The following is a 19,468-nucleotide window of genomic DNA, read 5'->3' on the forward strand; positions in this document are numbered from 1 at the left end:
GTTCCTTCTTCAGAAAGCCAGGCAACGGGGGTCCCGGGAGACTTGTTAGAGTGGCATTTCATATATTTTTTTCCAGTCTTTTTATTTCTGGTGAAAGCTTTAGTGTACTGTCAGATGACAGCATGTAAAGTATAACGAGGGATTCCCATCCTTTCTAAACCCACTCCTCACAACCAACTCACTGCTGTGGTCTTTTATATACATTACTTGTTTTCCTGTATTGTCACATGGAGTCACCCTGCTCCCTACGCAGGCTATAAAAGGGCAAGGTTCACAGCATCACGGCGCACGGCTTGTTTGCGAAGACGTAAATGTTCAAGGGTTTGTGTAATGAGTCTGATGGTAGTGAAGCAGAGTATGTACTGTAAATACACAGGAGTGCATGTATACAGGCACACACAGCACAGCACACAGTGCATAGCTCCCTGGGACTTAAAATAGAACAAACTGTTCAGCCGAACAGACACACGACACAGATGGAGGGTCTAGATACTTGCTGTGTCTCAAATCAAACTAAAATATACATAAAGGCCATGGAAACACCCACTCTCTGAGTAAATGTGAAAGCTGCTCTGAGGGGAAACACTGTATTTCTACGAAAAAGCATGTAGATTTCATTTATCTGCCTGCGTGTTCCTCATTACTCGCTGAGAACAGAAGCAAATATTAAGTGACCAATTGCTGCAGTAACCACTGCGAAGCTAGCAGCACACTTTTCATCACAACACAGCAGGAGACCCAAATCTGTCAGAAGTTTGATGAGGAAGAGCGCAGTGGAAGATTTTTGGGCTATTTGAAGATTACACACAGCGATAAGCGGGGCCTGTCTCAAGAACATCCTTGTCCGAGTCTTATTTTTGTTCAAACATTAACTTTAAAGTATGCGACATGTTATTATGCTTTCTAAAAGTCATTATTTATTTATTTTGGCCTGCAGTGTCCCTTATCTGAGAAGCTTTCAAGTTTGTAAAGGCAAAATCTCGACATTACAATTCTCTCTCTCTCTCTCTCTCTCTCGCTTTCTTCCTCTCTACAGCTTAACTTTATTTTTAGACTAAACATTTAGGCCTGTCTTTCTGAGTATTCACATAACCTTTTTCTTCCATGGGTGATAGTAGTTGGATATTTATTCGCCCTCTGTGTCTCATTATAAGAGTAAATGCACTCTCTCTTACTTTCCTTGCTCTTAATCCATGTTAATGTGCGTTATCAATCACCCTAAAACACATGAGCATCCGCAGTGAAGTACAGTTTAGAGATGAGACTCCCACTTCACACAAGGGGAAGAGTGAGCAATAGCTAAGTGACTGTGGGTCTGCAGATGGGCTTGCGTCCAAATACATTCTGTTGCAGCCCTCTACCTAATTGATGCTCCCTTTGACTATCATCATAATAAATTGGATTTCGTTCACGTTTGATGGCATTAGAGCTTCACTCAGAAGCCCGACAGTGCTCCATTAGGACATGAGCCCATGTCAGGAGATTTAGAGCTGTGATCTAATGATTGTCATTGGCACAGAGGACTGAACTGTGTGCAGCATCAGTGAGTAAGGAGTGGCAGTCTAAGTCATTAAAAGCAATGACTGGTGAACATGTACAAGATGTGACACAGCTGATGATAAAAGAAAAACTGTCCTTAGAGGATAACAGTAGTCTGGGATATTTATTTATTTACTTAGGGGCAGTTTTAAAGTTTAAAAAAAAGAAAGAAAAGAAGTACAAAGTACTTTTAATTCACAATGCATAAAAAAGATAAACCTCAACCGCCTTTGCTCGTAAAATCAGTCCGCAGGAAAGAAATTGCATCCTCTTTCAGTTTTAAGGTTTTACGTATAAGGACATAAGATTAGATAAATATAACCTCAGATGAAGTACAGGACATGTCATGAAACGTAAACGTCAAACGTGTGATGTCATTTGCATGCGACACAACAATGGAGGACGTCCAGGCGTTGCTTTTTGTCACACTCGGGGACCATGGTGCTGATCTTTGTGCAGCCAGTTTCAAAAATAGCAGTTTTGATTTTTGTGAAGAAGACGCTCTCACAACTCATCGAGTGACACCATTGACTGTCCAATCGGTGGGTTGCAGTCTGCTGACGTCACAATTTTGGATTGGGTCAGCTCACTTGGAACCCCGGCCATGCAGACACTAAGGAAGTACCTGATATAAGGTACTGCCACCTAATAGAAAACCCTAAAAACTGAGTAAAGTTAAGCCGAGTTGAGTAGGTACAAGTGGAATAGAGCAAATAGTTGCATCTAAACAAATCTCTAGACTTCTGGAACAAGACCAAAGTGGAGAAGTCTGGCCTTAATTCATGTTTACTGATGTTTACCATGTTTACTGAAAGCATAACACAGCATATCCACAACAACACTTCATACCAACTATCAAGCACGATGCTTTAGAGTCAAATAGCAGACCATCTGTCTAATAGTTAAAGCTTGGGAAAAAGTGTATGATGACACTAAGAACAGCAAAAAATGTACAACAAAATGGCTACAAAAAGAGTCAAAGTACTACACCGATATTTTTCAATGGCCTGTCTCTACATTGTACAGAAGAGTGGAACAAAAGAAAAAGAGACTATCGAAGTCATACACAAAATGATTAACTCGAGTTAACGCTGCTAAAGGTGCTTTTTCTGTTTTTTACAACATCTGATGTTGTCATTTTTTGGATTATGTCCTGATATGTTAAAGCTTGCAGCTAAAAAGCCCAGTCGTCCATCAAAATGTATATATTGATAAATCTCCTATTATAAAACATAACTTTTCCTGCTTCAGCATAGAGTTATCTACCCAGGACAGACCTCAGGAATGAAAAGAGAGGTTTTTAGTGTATGTTTGGGGAGATGCTGCAGACAGCATTTCAGATTGCTGCTCGCATCTTTAACAGTACTGAACGATGGATCTAAATACCTAAAGTGAAGCATGACATTTAGTGTTATGGTCTTGAAAGCAGTTATGAAAGCAGCTTCTCCCAGTGGCTCTAATTTTGTAACGTAAACCAGTCGACCAAGATAAAAGGACAAGTTTCTCCATCATCTTCTGTTTGTGATCCTAAATATATCTTTCAATAAATCACAAGAGGTTGAAATAAACATTTAAAAAAATTACAGTTACACAGCAAGCGTCACATTAGCAACAAGGTTGTTTTTGATTCATCAATCAAGTGCGTTTCACACAACTACCCATAATCCTCTCTCAGGAGCCTTTTTCTTTTTTTTGATCTGACGCCTTTTTATTACAAAGTGATCAGAGCAATAAGAGCTTATTTGTGCTGTGTCATTTTGAGCTCCGGGTCTGCAGATATGAATTTGACTGATGAACAGAGTTTCTTCTTCGGTTTACATGAGCCGTCACCTGAATAAATTTTCCAGGTCAAATATTCTAAATAAAGCCCAAAGGCGGCAGCAACATGTTTTCGTCTAAAGCCTGGATGTTGCCTGGGAGACCTTAACGTCACAGAGGACATAAGGAAGAGTGTAGCCTGTAGTAATTACCACCCACAATGTGGTGGACAGGAAATGAATACTTAAAATCCTTAAATATGCTAAGGGAGGAAAAACAGCAGTGTTGCCATAGGGCTTGTTGTGGAGAGTTTGGTCGATACGGCAGCATAATAACCTCGGCTATTGTGAAGTGCACCTAGCTTGCTGCATGGGTGGTCTGTTTCTGTTTCTGACTTGGTAATGGTTTGTTAGCATAACACAAGCAGAAGATGAGAGAACAACTGTAATCAAGCTAGTGTCTGTGGAGGCACACAGTGCATCTACCTGCTGAGAGCTGTCATGTTGATGGAAACCATTCTGCCTTCTATGTTCACTTTATCTCACACCCTTAATTTATCATCAATTTGAATTACAAAGCAAGATTGGAAAATAACAGAGGTATTTGTCTGAACACCCCCTCCCCCATCAGTATAACTAGAATTATAATTCAACTTGCTTTTAAAGTTTCATAGCGCCTGGCAGAAACGGCAGCACCGCATTATATTGTTGAGCTAATCTACTGTAGATAGAAAGACTTCTGGCTGGTATTTCTGAGGAAGGCAATATCAGCATCCATCTGGAAATTAACCTCCCCCAGCAGTGGCTCCAAACACATCTGATCACTGCTCAGTGCTTCTCGCGACACTGCTCCAGCCACATCTCAAGTTGAATAAACAACTAATATCACAACTTTGGAGGTTGGAGAAAAGGAATGTGATACTTTTTCTTAAGCTTTAGTCACACAAAATAGAAAAACAACACAGAAAAGGCTAATTAGTGTACATTTAAGCACTTGGGAAATCTGGGAAACCCTAACTCACAGGAAAAAAGGTCTCCTCTGCACCAAATGGGAATTTAACAGGGCGATTCTCTCACAAATAATTTTGGCGGGGCAATAAATATATGCACGGAGAGAGGGAGAGGGAACTAATGAGACAGCTACTGGAGTCTAATAAGTTGAATTCATTATACAATCAAGGTCTCGAAGTCAGCAGGGGGGATGAGAATTCTTGGAACCTCATCTAACATAACGCAGATCACAACAAAGACCTTGTTTCTATGTGATGCAGTATGAATGAATCCAGCTCACTTGATGCTGCATTTGGAAGGGACTGAACGCTTAAGGTTAAGCATTGACTCATAAAACCTTTATTGCATAATAAGAAAAGCAGCTGCAGTGCTTGGTGTCTTTCACAAAGTTTTTCAATCAGTTATTATGCTTTTAACGTGCCGCTTTTGTTTGTTTAATATCTTCTCTAACGTTTGACATATTTCATCTTTTTTTTTCAACAAGAAATAATAATAATAACTACAGCGGGGATCAGTTTCAGACTTTCTTTTTGATTTGAGTTTGCTGCCGCTATAGCTTTGAGAATTTGGGTTTCATCAAGCGACTCAGAGGACTGGGTGTTCTTGAGTTTGACTGCTAAATGTCACAGAGATACAGTAGCTGTCACCCTTAAATCACTTTCAAGGCCACAGAACGCCTTCCAGGAATTGTTCTGCAGCAGCTCCCAACACTTGCCGTTCCATCAAAGTTCAGAGCCACCAGCAGGCAGCAAAGTCCTCATCTGTCAACGCATCCGCGCTTTGGCACTCGCATTCAGTTTTCTTTGGTAGCGAGACTGTGACTCATGCAGAATAACTGGACTTGTTTGGCTCTGGGATTTGGGAGACATATCCTGGGGAATTTTTCGGTGTCTCTGATGCAGACTGACACGGCAGTATCTCCCAGACAATAGCCAGCATTGTTTGTTTGGATTTGTTTTAAACACCCCACTCTGGGCTCTTTCCCTTTTTTTTTTTCGTTGGAAGTGCTCCCCACCATCATCATCCGCCTGACCCTGGATTTAAAATAGCTCCTACTTGCAGACAAATATCCCAGTGGGAATTTCAAAAAATGAAGCAGAAAGTTATGACAAATATAAAAATATCACTTTGCTGTGTCCCTTTGGCCTGCATTAATTACACAGACCAAAATGACAAAGAGGCAACACTAGCCCTAAAGCTGGCACTTTTGTTCCATGTGTGATGGTGATAAATGGTAAAGACACAAACTCAAGGTTTGCTAATGTTTACTAACATATTTCCGTGCACATTGTTGGAACCATTCGTAGTCCATGTGATTTTTAAACAGAAGATTACGGACTCAATGACTCAACGGCATTCAATAAACCCAGCTACTTTACAAGTTTTGGTTGCCCGTGTAAACCTACACTGCCTGAAAATATCACTAATCCTCAGTGACTTTTACAGTCGCGTCAGATCCAAAAGTAGCACACTGAACTTAACGAAGTGGGTACACAGCAAAATCTCCAGTGTTAAATTAACACTGGAGAGTGTCTATATGGGTCCACACCTCTGAGTGTTAAATACAACACTGTTGAGTGTTAAATTAACACTTTTGACAGTGTTATATGTTTAAAAGTAACTTAGTCAGTTTTGAAGATTAACAATGGCTAACACTGAGCAGTGCTGATTTTCTAACACTGGAAAATAACTCAAAATGTTAGAAATATTCCAGTGTTAGAAAATCAGCACTGCTCAGCGTTAGCCATTGTTAATCTTCAAAACTGACTAAGTTACTTTTAAACATATAACACTGTCAAAAGTGTTAATTTAACACTCAACAGTGTTGTATTTAACACTCAGAGGTGTGGACCCATATAGACACTCTCCAATGTTAATTTAACACTGGAGATTTTGCTGTGTAGTTTTACCCTCAGATAACCCCCACAAGCAAAAGTCTTAAGAGGTCAAAGCCCATGCGACTTCACCCCAAAATAGCCATTACAGATACACTGTAAATCACCTGGAGGTCGCAGAGGGCAGTGGTCATGCACACCTTCACATAGTGTGGCCAAGAATACCTCAGATGAGAATGGATAATACTCCCCACTGCTTCCCTTCCAAATGCTAATGGTGTTTTGGCAGCCAGTTTATATAGCCTGTTAGAAAAATCTTAAACCGCAAGAAACGGTTTGTGAACCGTTCCAGCGATCGTTATTGGAAGTGTTGGTTGACTGGCCATCGTAGTGATATTACACCTCATTAATGAGGCTGTCCTGCTTTTGACCCACATAGAATGAACTCACCTCAGGTTGCATACGTTTGGCAGATTTTTGTGAATAATAACTTCCTACTATGTCCTGAAGTGCTCCCTAAATGCCATTTGAGTTCAACTCAAAGCTCTAATATTATAAGTTTGTGCTAAAAGCCCCGACACGTCTGCAAAACGCTTCTGTTGAACTGATTTCCTGAGACTGTGAATGGATTTATTATCAGAATGAAGAGTTACCTGCTGCTGTTCACTGATAATATGGCGGGTGCGATCAAGCTTATTTAAATATATTCGTCATTATTGGCGAGAAGGATTATAGTGAAGCATTATATATCGTGGTGAATTAAAAATTACAGTCATTTGAGCCATAATGACTCATGGATTATACTTAGGCTTTATATAGCGTGTAATGTCTGCCAGCACGGTGAGCACATATGCACCATGTTTGATGCTACAACACAGACAAATGTTTACACACGCATTGGTTGCGTGACATTTTCTTAAAAGCCCCTGGCTCAGTGGTAGCTGACTTTAGAAACAAAGCCCAATCTCCCGCAGACACACACCTCTTAATCCATATTCATGCATTTTCTGCTTAGTAACAAAAGGCGGCATCGCTTATATTCTCTTTTTTAACAATATGGACTGCCACAAGTTAAAAGGCAAACCAAAAGGAAGGCATTGAGTAAGGATGACCTACAGTAAAGATTTGCACATGAATACTCTCGCCGAGGACCCAGTCTGTCATTTTTTAGTGTGGCCGTCCCAGTGCCTTTATAAAAATGATGATCTATTTGACGGAATGGCATTTTTATAATGGGGGTATTGTTTGAGGATTTTGTTGCATGTACCTTTTAAAAATTAAAAGGTGTGTGTAGCTGTGGTCTACCAGTCAGGATAGGATTTCCCAGGCTACTCAAGTCTGCATGTCAAAGCATTCTTTAGCAAGACAGTGAACCCTGAGTTGCCCCCATTGCATGCAAGTGACTGTGAGTATGTACATGAATGTTAAACAAAGTGCTTAGGTATAGAAAAAATGTTAGTATGAATGTCTGTGTGACTTGGTGAATGAGACATGTTGTATATTTTTTTAAAAACACTTTGAGTGCTCAGTTGGAGTAGAAAAGACCTTTAGAAGTCCACGTGTTACAGGAAATCCTGCAAAAAAACCACATTTACTTTAAGTAATGCTTTACCAATCCTCCCCACACACACAAACACATAAAAAAATTACATCTAAACTTGGAGGTTAAATTTAGCTCTTTATATATGTGCACTTTGACATTATTTCATCCTTCAACTAATGTCAATGAGAAAGGTTACTGTTTTGTGAGATCAAAGTGCGCATAATCCAGAAATTGTGTGCTCAGCTGTTGTCAGTCTCCTTATCTGCCACTTCTCGTTGACACTGATGAATTTATATACCATTACTTCAACACGCTCATTTTATCTGGTGATAAAAGCTTTTTCTCTTTCCTGCATGGTTGAGCCAAAGTGACAGAGGCTCTTCTGCACCTCTGGCTCTGTTATCATCTGTAAGCGTCTGAATTGAGCGTTTAACCCTTTGTTCACTCCAATCGCATCGCAGCTGTCTGTCACAGCTGCTCCCTCTTCCTGTAACACCTCTGAGGAAGGGAGGTCAGGCAGGCATACGGTTACATATGGAGGCTGTTAAGAGCAGGAGACTTCACTGCTCTCCATTTCCCCAATTATTTGGGGTGATTCCTATTATGAGGTGAGGAAAATGTAGATTTGTACCAGGACTCAAACCTGGTGCCGTCATTAAAACTGCAGGATTCCTACCACAGTAGAAATAAAAAGCTGTGTGTCTGCAAAGGAAAAACAACTGAGTTCATGACAACAACAACTTGCACTTGCAAGTTATTTTTAATATGCTCCTAAACCAAATTTCTTCGCTGCTCTCAAACGGGCTTTTGGTTCCCCGTGTCACACATTTACTAAGATTTTTTTTCCCATGCAGCTCCGTTTTGTTTTCTTTCTGTCTGAACTCTCTAAGAGTTTCCTCTCTCTGCTGCTTATTTACAACACTGTGAAATAACATGTGCTTTTATATGACAGCATAGGCACAGTGCGTAAAGACACAGAGCCTCTCTTATCTTATATTTACTGTGCTCGCCGAAAGTTGCTGGAGTGCAGTAATTTAAAATCATCGCACCTCAAGTGGAAGTAAATACACATGGTTTTGTTCGCAAAATCTCTAAATGATCTGATGGTGATTAGGTTTTGAGTAGATTACGTTTGATTTCACTGACTAAGCTTCCCCTCAGGTTTATGATACACTGGATCACACATTGTAATCAAATAACAACACAGATTTACGTGGAAAGATGTTGATCACCACAGGTTTCCACTTGTTATTAGTCACGTAATAACACTGATCCACGGTTGATGCGGTGGAGAGGCTGAACTGGAGGTTAAACTCAAGTCGATGAAGCATCCATGTGCTTTAGTTAAAGCACAAGAGCAAGGTCAGAGGTCAGATGCTGCTGCACCAATTACTGAGAAGTATGAGGTCATGCATGAATGTCAATAAGTCAATATTAAGATTACCTCTGAGAATGAGAGCTGCGGTCCGAGGTTGTTTTTCTTTTGTCCACTCATACCAAAGATCTTCCCATTATTGTGAATTTAATATCTCTTAAAAATCTTGAGGGAATTTCTTTAAAATTGGAGCAAATGTTAAAAGATGAACGCATGGGAATGTGCTCAAAGGTCACTGTGGCCGCAGGGATGCAAGTGCTAATTAAAAAAAATACACAGATGTTTACTCGGTGGTGTGATGTCGATTGTTTAATCGATGATCAGACATCAGACTGGTGACACAATTTTTTTTTTTTAGTTATCATATTATATGATGAGTTTAAAAGCCAAAGGATATATAAATATCTATACTGCAAACCCTCAACTAAGGTGTCACAGACTGACAATATTACAATATAAAAATTCTGGCTATTCTTTATGTACAGGAATAAACATGCACAGATACTAATTTGAATAATGACTCTGCTCAAGTTAATATTTTCCCAACCTCTGATTTCCCCAAGTATTCCTTTATTCTCCTGTGAAGTATCACTCATCTATGATTTAACTGTTTCAGCTGGATTAATGCTCAAAGGAGTCTGCATTAATGTGATTTCTTTCTTCCCTTTTGTGTTGACCGGAGATACACTCACATACACAGAGCAAACACTGCATTAATATTCAAAACAGCCACTGGGTGAACCTGCTTCTGAATTTCAACAGCTTGTCTCTTATTCGATTATTCTTTCAGCCTCTAATTTCAGAAGCTGCTGAAAAAAAAGAGGAAATGCCTTCCTGATGCCAAACGCCCCCACCCCCCTTGAGGGAGGAAAAGACAAAAAACAATACAGAGCAACAGACCTCAAAGCAAAGCACAAATGTGAAGGAAAAAAACTAAACTCACCCCTTCATATTAGTGCTTATAGATAATGATAAATGTTTAATGGGCCATTTTGCCAGTTGCACCTATGCATACGAGTAAAAAAGTGCATGTTTATGTCCACATAAAGGGATCGGGATGCAGATAGTTACAAGCAAGCTACTAATATTAGCAGTAATATAATAAGACTTCTGGCTTTCCGCCCTTGGCATTGTTACAGAAGTGAAGTACAACAGGGGCCACACAGAGGGAAAGTGAATGCATACAGTTGATGAGCACAGGCCATGTTTTGCCCTAAAGGCCTCTGCTTATTATCTCAGTGGTGATTATTATCTCCCCTGCATATCAGTGGATTCTGATATGGAGGGGAAGTCGGACATGCAAGGGCTCAGTTATGTTGTTACTCACTCAGCTGTAGAAACGTATACATGCATACGGTACACACTGTCTTACTAACAAGCGCACAAAAACAAATGAATGTGGAGATAAAACATACATAAAAACACTGTGCACACATACACAGAGGCAAAACGGGGCAGGGGAACTCGGCGTAAATCATGCAGAGAGATTTATCGATGACAGACCGGATTAACCAAATAAATGCAGTTTTCTGCACCACAGTTTGGAAAACAAGACATTTCTGAGCTCACAGAGTGACTACGTGTTGCTGTTTATTTTGGGTTGGACAGTGTAATTATTTGGCTGCTACTGCTGCATGCTGTTTGCAATATTAATCAGTTATACTCACAGCTGGAAAATGTTCGTGATTTTTTTTTCTTTTTTGCAGGGTGTGTAGTGGATAAGGGCATCGAGTCCACTTGGAACATCAGATCGAAGTCTTTGTTGTTTTCAGCGTGCAAGTAAAAAGTAGATCAGTGTTTTGGGTTAGGTGTTTTTTTAAAAGCCGTATTTAATTTTAAATACCACTGAAGTGAAATGATTCAAATAGTAGCCAATCAAAACCAGAAGAAAATGTCCAAAGGGATTTTCATGCTCGAGCGTACCTGAATGATGTGGTCAGAAGTTCCTTTGGGTTGAAAGTGCGGTAAGATTGGCCTACAGTCAGAATGTAATTTGACTTCTAATGAAAGGATTGTGTGCACATCACTCTAACATTAAAATTGGCTCTACTAAATTCTCAGTGAAATAAAGACAGACCGTCTCGCAAGCAGTGTTCACATTTACTACTAACAATTTGGTAATCGTTTAACCGTCGAGGCAAAAATATCAAGACAGCTTCTAAAATATAAAAATGTGATGCTTGGGTGCGTTTGGACAAAGTATTCAACAAGTTAAATCAGGGATTATAATCATCATTGCTTAACAGTAAAACTGTAACTTTTTACATAAACATACAGTGTGAAAATAAACCTTTTTTTCCCCATTCTTATTTTATTTTTTGTGGCCTGTGTGTGCGCTTCATGTGGCCACTTCCACCTGCAGAGTGTTCTTCCCACAAATGTCAAACAGGCAACAATGTGGTTTGTAAATTGGCAGTGATGTGGTTTGTAGCTGCCCTTTAGCAAGAAAAGTATAACGGAAATTCACCTCAGTGTTAACGCAAACATTGAAGTTACTTCAAAGAGTAAGAGGGATAGGGTTGATCTAACTCACAGCTGAAACTACCAGTGAAAGTTTTTCTTTTCATTTTTTTTCTTTTGTGACCACAGCTTAACTAAGGTAGTTTCAATCAGTCCCATTTACTCTTTTTTAATTTTGCTGTTGTTTTATCAAACATAGCAAGTACAAAATAATGAACATTGTCCTAACTGTGCAGGACAGCTTCTTTTTTTGACCCGTAGTTCATGACAAGCTGTTACAGTTGCCTGTAAACCTAGAGTGGTGCTTCTTTGTGCGTCTGTGTTGTTCACTTCAGAGTTTTTTTTGCTGTTTTTTTGTCTTTGCACATTCAGAATATGTCTATTTTGGAATTCAGGATGTGGGAAGCAATTAGAAGATATTCGAATAAGATTTATTATTGAGTTTAAATTGTGACATTCTGTATACTTTTCTCAATTATTTTAGGGTCATTACTTTACAATATAAAGCTCCGTGAAGCGTCTCTTGTTGTGATTTGGCGCTACAGAAATAAAACTGAATTGAACTGAATTAATGGCAAAGAACTGGTAAGTAGCTTCTTGGCTTATATTAAGTAAATATTACCCCGTATTTTATGCTCAGTGCTCAATGTTCAAAGCTGTCTTCTGTTTAGTGGGAAATAAACATCAATTTCGTAATGACCAGAGAGAGACTCTGAAACGGCGTTTGACTCTGTGTTTACTTCTAAATAACCTTCTCTGTCTGCACTCTGTTATGTCTAGATACATGGCTGGATTACGTGTGCTGTGAGGACGGTCGTATAGCTGAGGCTTTGTGCCTCATCTGGACCGCGATAAGAACCAGCGTCCGTAACACGGTGATAACCACAGTTGTATTAATTTCAGCTCAGCGCCTCTGACTTTTTATGTCTGAGACTCAGGCACCAAAAACTCTTCCTCTGCCAAAAGATTGTCTGCATCTGGTGCCGCCAGCTACTCTGCAGTTTCAACGCCGGTCTGATCATCTGTTCTGAATTTGAAATGCTCCTCACTAAAAATTTTCACCTTGAGGGCTCCTGCCAAGCCAGTGGTCACGACGCCTCTGCTGGCTCCACCTCTGCTGATGTGAGCGCATGTATGTGTGTGTCTACGTTTGTGCACGGATGTGTGTATTCAAGTATATGCCTTGGTGAGATAAGAGTGTGTATACTGTACGCAGCATGCACGCATCAGTACCCTTTCAATGTCAATGACTTTTCTGAGTTGGGACAGTCAGCTGGTCACCGATGGACTCAGCATGGCTGTCCCTGTGAGGCGCAGTGGAGTGGCGGGGTGCGCTTGGGACAAGGTGACAGAGGAAATTGTGCTCAAGTAATGACTGACGGTCATGGTTATGTCCTGTCCTGCCTGTGGAGGAGACTGTGTGTGAGTGACACAAACATGTGAAGTCCAGGACTAAACACAAAGCTCTAGTGTGCTGCTGGGCAATCCTTTTTAAGAGCAAAATGTTTCACTTTAGGGGTTTCTATATAAACACACCGCTTTCCTGTCACTGAAATGAATATAAGGTAGACTTTGGCTGATGCAACAGCCCTCCTTTTGTGTCAAAGCACATACACGCACAGTCCAGACCAACTGCACTTTCATGCCTCCACCTGTGTTTACACTGTGAACACAATACTTTGTTCCCTGGCGTCTTCCCAGAATACATTTTTAATCAAACTGCCCATCAAACCCAACGGCGAATATTTAACAAACTTCATGGCTCATCGGCTCCCTTAAGCCTCCATCAGAGCCCCTTTGTTGCCACCAGACAGAGACCAACCTTTGCATCTGAAGGCACACTTCTTCTATAAGTGCCGGAAAACAGCAGCAAGAAGGTTTTGTGACAAATAGTGAGCAGTCATATACTTTTCAGTCATATATTGTAAGTAAGCAAAAGCTAAACAAAGCCAGAGTCCTTGGGGAGCCTATTTATTTATGCAAATTATGAAACTGCTCATTCTTAGGGTACAGAAATTACCCAAAGGTACCCAATGATTCACAGAGTAATCACAATATTTGGAAGGGAGGTGTTGTGTTTATGAAAATAATTTTTCTGCTTCTTTTGTTTGACTGAATAATTTCTTCCACTCATGGAAATGAAAGGTGAGGGCTCACTTGAGAGACTCAATACATCCAGTCCACACTAGAACAAACGCGCAGCCACACACATAGCACGCGCACTCTGTCTACGCACATACCCTTAAGAGTAAACACACTTGAACAATGTTCACTGTTGAGCAAAATCATAAAAGCTCGCAACTGCTGCCTGTGGGCCAGGTTTCAGACACCCAGGCGAGAGCAGGATTTTTCACAGAGGAGCAGGATTTTGTGTGAACGAACAAAAGGAATCTCCTTCCTCCGCTGCTCCTTCCTCCTCTAAATCCTATCGTGTGCCACCATGTGTCTCCCACACGCCTGTTTCTAAGTTACCGGCAGCGTCAGCTGCCAATCCCGCTTAATTGCCTCCTGTGTAAAGTGACAGCTGAGGAGTGGCGATGAGAGCGAGCTGTCCTCGCCTTTTCCTGAAGCTCAGTCTCCGCCACCTTGCTAACGAGAGACTCCACCTGAGAATTGTACTGTATGCCTTGGGAAAATTACACAGTAGTTTTGACCTGTAGTGACACTTGAGTATCCAACCTGGGGACTTGCTTTATTAGAAAGAAATATGACTCAAATGTTTCTAGGCACTTTTAAAAAAATAAAATGTTCTCAATTTAGAAAAATGCTCTGCAGGGACAGTTAACTGAAGCTCTAAGGGAGGGAGGGAAATATTTTGAATATGTCTTGTTAGAAATGAAACTAAGTAATAGACATAGAACAATAATAGCAGGCACTGTTTATTTCAATAACAAGAAGCTTCCCTTACCAACCTTGCTTGAGCCTGGAGAAAAAGAAAAGATCTTTTTGCTCACTCCCGCTTGCAGAATTTGCCACCCTGTTGCTCCTTGTTCTCTCTTCCTTTGTTGCGTCTTCCTCACAAACAGATCCTCCTCATCCTCAGGACCAGGGCTGGAATTAACAGCTCATGAGGGAAGCCAGGCGGAAGAGAACGAAAACACACCAGAGAAGAGAAGAAACACACACTTCTCACCCCTAAGTCCTCCTTGGCGGTGTATCCCCATCCGTTAGAGCTCAGCGACTGAGAGTGTGGTGAGAGAGAGAGAGGGAGAGAGAGATGAAATGATACTAAGTGGGCGAGTGAGAGAAAAAGTGAGAGAGGGAGGGAGCGAGAGAGAGAGCCCGTGCGTCTGCACTGGAGGGTGATCCTCTGTACTGTATGATTCCTGTTTATCTCTCTGTCTGTCTCCTCTGCGTGCATTCCTTCCCGACAGAAAGGCACGAGGTCAGCTGTTTTTACAGTAACAACACTTGGTTTCCTCTTGAGGGAGAAGACTTCCTGTTAGTTCTCTGCTCAACTTCTCTCATGGGTGAAATTACTAGCAGTTTTGTGCTTTTTTTTTTAAGAAAATCCCCTCTCTTCTACTTCCTCTCTCCTTCGCGCATAATCTCCCTCTCTATTCATGACTCCAGATTTATTAGCGCCCGAGCAAGCGTTAATCTAATCTCCTCTCTCTAAACATCGCTTGTCCAGAGGTTACTCTGTTGACAAAGAATGCTCTGCAGTTTAATTTTGGACACACACAGTACCAATACACAAACTAACTGCATGTTTGGTAGACAGCGCTCCAATTTGGCTGTATAAAGAATGAAAATGTGCAATTAACTGATATACTGCGTGAAGACAGAATTGCATGATTAATATACGATTCCATCATCTGATACTGCTCTGCATTCAGTCAGTTGTACTGACAAGGCTAAAAAAAGAAAAGAGCTCATTTGTAATAATGCAAATATTGTCATTAGTCAACATGATAACTGAAATCTCTGGGTTTGAACAGATAAACCGATGAATAAATAAAATACTTTACTTTTTTCAACTCGGTCATCACAGATCCAATTAATCACGGGATCACGCAGTAAATTGATAATGTGGGGCTTCGTTGGGGTTTTTTGTTTGTCTTTTTCATTATAGTCTTAATGTTTAAACAAATAATCAGTCATCTGCAAAAGAAAGAAGACAAAGACCAAAACATTTATTTAACTCACCAGTTAGCAAAAGACCATGCACTTCCTGTTTCCATCTTTTAAAATATTTTTTAAAATATTAACAGATTCATTAAAGATAATTAATTCATCAACATTCTCATCATTAGCATTAAAATGTTAATAAGGTGGTTCAGTATGCATCAAATTACAATTGCAATTTGCCATCTTGATAATGGGCACAATATCTTCCTAAGACCCAGCCATTCATTCTTGTCCTCTGTGGGAGGACATGCTTTGAGAGCTCTGCCTCAAGCACAATTTATGCGATGTATTTGAGCCTTACTGTACTGACAAGAGGACATCCTGGGCTTTCTAGTGATACCACATCTGAGGGGGTTTGACTAACACACTCCATGGACTTTCTTTTCAAGGAGCAGCTTCCACATTTTATTGCAACAAGGGAGCTTGCGATGAAAAATTTGCAGATAATTGGGTTTTATGAAATTAATGAGATTGATGAAATTGGGTTGAAAATTTTTTGAACATGACTCATGAAAACAGGACGACGTTGCCCACAACCACCGGCAGGAAGGTGGAAGCTCAAAGGATGAGATACGAGCTTTCGAGGAGCCCGAGCAGGACTGTGTGAAGGCACCTACCATCTATAATAAAAAGAACTGTTTGATGTAGAGCTCTGAAGTTTTCAGGCATTATGATCTCTAGAAGGAGAAACGAAAACCTCTTCAGCTGAATTCACACACATACACACAGTCAAACACACACATAGGATGAAACAGGACACACAACCACCAAACAAAAATTAGGCAACCGGGTTTTACAAAACCATGCTAGAGCTCACAAACCAGATGGTGTTGCTCATCTCTGAAAGGAAAGTAGCACTAATATCATACTGAAACTGGGTTGAAATTGGTTTTTTTAGCATGAAATATGAAAGCAGGATAACCACCAAATGTGGTGGTCTGATTACATCAGACAGAAAATAGGGTGCTAGTTATAGCCTATTTAACAAGTTGAGGCAGATTCAAATAATCTTCATGTCACTGATATGCAGGAAGAGAAGGAAGACCACTGGAAAGTGGGAACTCTGTTAAAGAGGCTGCCGTGAAAAATATGATTCCATGTGGGATTGGTCAAGAAACATCTTCAGAGCTCTAGCTTACACAATACTTCTTATCCATACTGGACTTTAGGTGTCGTCACTTTGGTCCTGTGAGGCTCCTCAAAACCTGGTATGCCCTCCGTCTGAACCTTCACCTTCTTGTTCTAATGCCCACTCCTCCTCCACCTCATCTCCCGAAAACTTGACTCAATTTCCACAGTTCTGAATGAAATCCTGTGTGCCTCACTCAGCCGTCATATCATTCTGTGATCAAGCGAGATCTGATGTCCACTTCAAGGGACAGAAGATGAAATTTAAATAAATTCCAGTTTAGACATATTATTTGATGCATGTTTCTAATAGTTCACTTATGTATAAGAAAATCTAAATATCAGAACTTTACTTTCAACCCTGTTGAAAATGGGTTGAAATGTGAAAACAGGACAAACCACAGTCATCAAGCCTAGAGGCTCTCTGCTTACATAAAATATAACACGGGCAACCAGGTTTCTGAAAAAACATGTCAAACCACAGGAAGGTGCTCATCTCCAGAACATTTGTTGTTTTAAGGGTGGAAACACTGTTCAGAACATATCTGCTTATTGCAAGACTCAGATAGTCTAGGATCCAGATACACTGGGTCCTAGTTATAGCCAGTTCACTAAGCTGAGACAGATTCTTCAAGATGAGGCGGCTCATCAAAGTAATAAATGATCTTGATGTCTCTGACATAAAGGAAAAAGAATAATGCCTTCCAAACAGTGTTCAGATGTGTTTCCATCAGTTCCTCGTTTTATTGTTCATGCAATAAAAATGCTGTAACGTTTTTCTTTTAACCACAATACTTCAATTATCAAAACAATTTTTCCGGGCCTCAGGAGGATATGAATCATTTTTGAACTATTTCTTGGCACGTTCATATTTGATAGTAGCAGACAACCAAAACTACAGTTCAAGGGACATTTTGGCAAGCCCAGCTTTATGCCACTAAACAATAAACAAGTAACAGGTGTTTGTTTTGTTGTGTGCATATATTGTCATATGTAAAGGCAAAATTATTTTGTTACTGAAAACTCGGTCGCAAAATGTGCCGTTTCTGTGATACTCTGCTTGTCTTTTAAGCTTTGCTGGTCCCTGTTGTGTGAAGGCAGCCACAGCGCTTAAGTGTGTCCCCATGTACAGTGCATACTGGGTCAATACGCCCATGAAGTGTTGGATCAATCAGGTCACAGACATCGGTGAAAGGTGATTCAGGGGACAGCGTAACAGCTTTCTGAGTTATGTTGATAAAGTGTCAAAATGTCATACTGGCAAACACGCCACAGGCAAAGTGACAGAAACGCTCAGTTACACCACTGATGAAGTGATGGAGGATTTCTCAAAAGCGGGGAGTCGAACGATATGAACATATGGCCGCGTCGTGTGGATGCTGCACGTTGGCCTGTTGACCGGGTAAGCAAGAAGTGCTCCTATTGAGCACTTTGGGTATTGTGCTGTTGAGAGTGGTGGGTGTTGCTCCCAGACACGTGGCCACATGCAGCCGGAGGAGGCAGCTGTGATAACTGCCAGCTCCTATGAAAGGGAGGATGAGCCTATGTGGACGCCTGAAGCAGGATGTGTGGTGATTGGGCTGCATGATGTTCAGCCAGGAGGAGGTGGTATGCACGGGAGAGATATAGACTTTGCAAGTGTCGCTGGTTATTTCACCGCATTCATCTGCATGCCATCTTATGTGCCATTTGTTGCAACTGATGTTAACTAGTAATATGCCATCACAAAAAAAAAAGTAAAATAAAAAAGCATAACAATTGCTGGATAAATAAATGCAAAGCAAGGAAGCTCTTTGGATAGTTTGCTGGTGGCACTTGGTTACAAAATAATGCCTGCAATGTCAGTCAACCAGCCAATGCACTGCAGTCTTTTATTCTGTAAATAGATCAATCATTTTTTTCTTGCAGCGGTTTGACAAAGGTGCTTTCACTTCCAGGTCTCTATCCACTGGACGGTACTCAGAGAGCGTCAGTGACCGTAGCGAGGTGTCAGGTTGTATTCACGACAAGCTCCTGGCCTTAATTGCCTTCCATGCAACTGGGCTCAATAATAATCAGCATGGAGGCGTTCATCACCCCCATCATACCTGTACCCTCTTACATGTGGAATTTAATTTATCTGGTGCAGTTTCCTTTTCTGTTCAGTGTCCCTCTCGCTTCAACTGCAAGAATCAAATGATACGAGTTATTCTGTCTAGCTTCGGTTTCCTTCCTTTCAGCCAAGCTCCAGATTTCTTTGAATCTTTTTAGGACGCTCTGTAAATGTAGAGGATCAGCTTACACGGTCCACCATTAAACCTAGAGGCTATTTGATACTGATACAGTGATTTCCAATCTTCAAAAAAAAAAAAAGGGTGGGGTGGGGGGTGGAGGAGTGTTATTTCAACTTAGCTTTGTATTATAAGGACTGAGAGCAAGAAAATGACTATTTAAAAATGCTTTTCCATGATTCTTCTTATTTCACCCTTTGAAATGCCATCCTCAAACGCAGAGTTTTCTCTCTTTGGAAAAACAGAGTTCAGGTTCTTATGCAAAATGCAGCCTGGCACTAAACCTGATTCCTGCAGCTGATGCTACTTTGTCTCCTGGCTATAAAGTGAGTGTATGCTGTTGTCAAGCACTTCGCAGGGGCACTGCTTAAGCACACCACATAAAGGTCAGACAACAAACAGGGAATTGTTTAAATCTC

General features: G+C 40.7%; 1 protein-coding gene across 2 annotated transcripts in view; it reads right to left on the minus strand.

The window, feature by feature from the left end:
* shisal1b (shisa like 1b) overlaps positions 1-14,703 on the minus strand; it is a 34,977-nt gene extending 20,274 nt beyond the window's left edge. For both annotated transcript variants that reach the window (XM_026175355.2, XM_026175353.2), the window contains exon 1: positions 14,433-14,703. The gene's annotated coding sequence lies outside the window, so the exon portion shown is untranslated. The remainder of the gene's footprint in view (positions 1-14,432) is intronic.
* Positions 14,704-19,468: the final 4,765 nt, after the last annotated feature.

This window comes from Astatotilapia calliptera, chromosome 7 (assembly GCF_964374335.1).
Source record: "Astatotilapia calliptera chromosome 7, fAstCal68.1, whole genome shotgun sequence".
NCBI lineage: Eukaryota > Metazoa > Chordata > Actinopteri > Cichliformes > Cichlidae > Astatotilapia > Astatotilapia calliptera.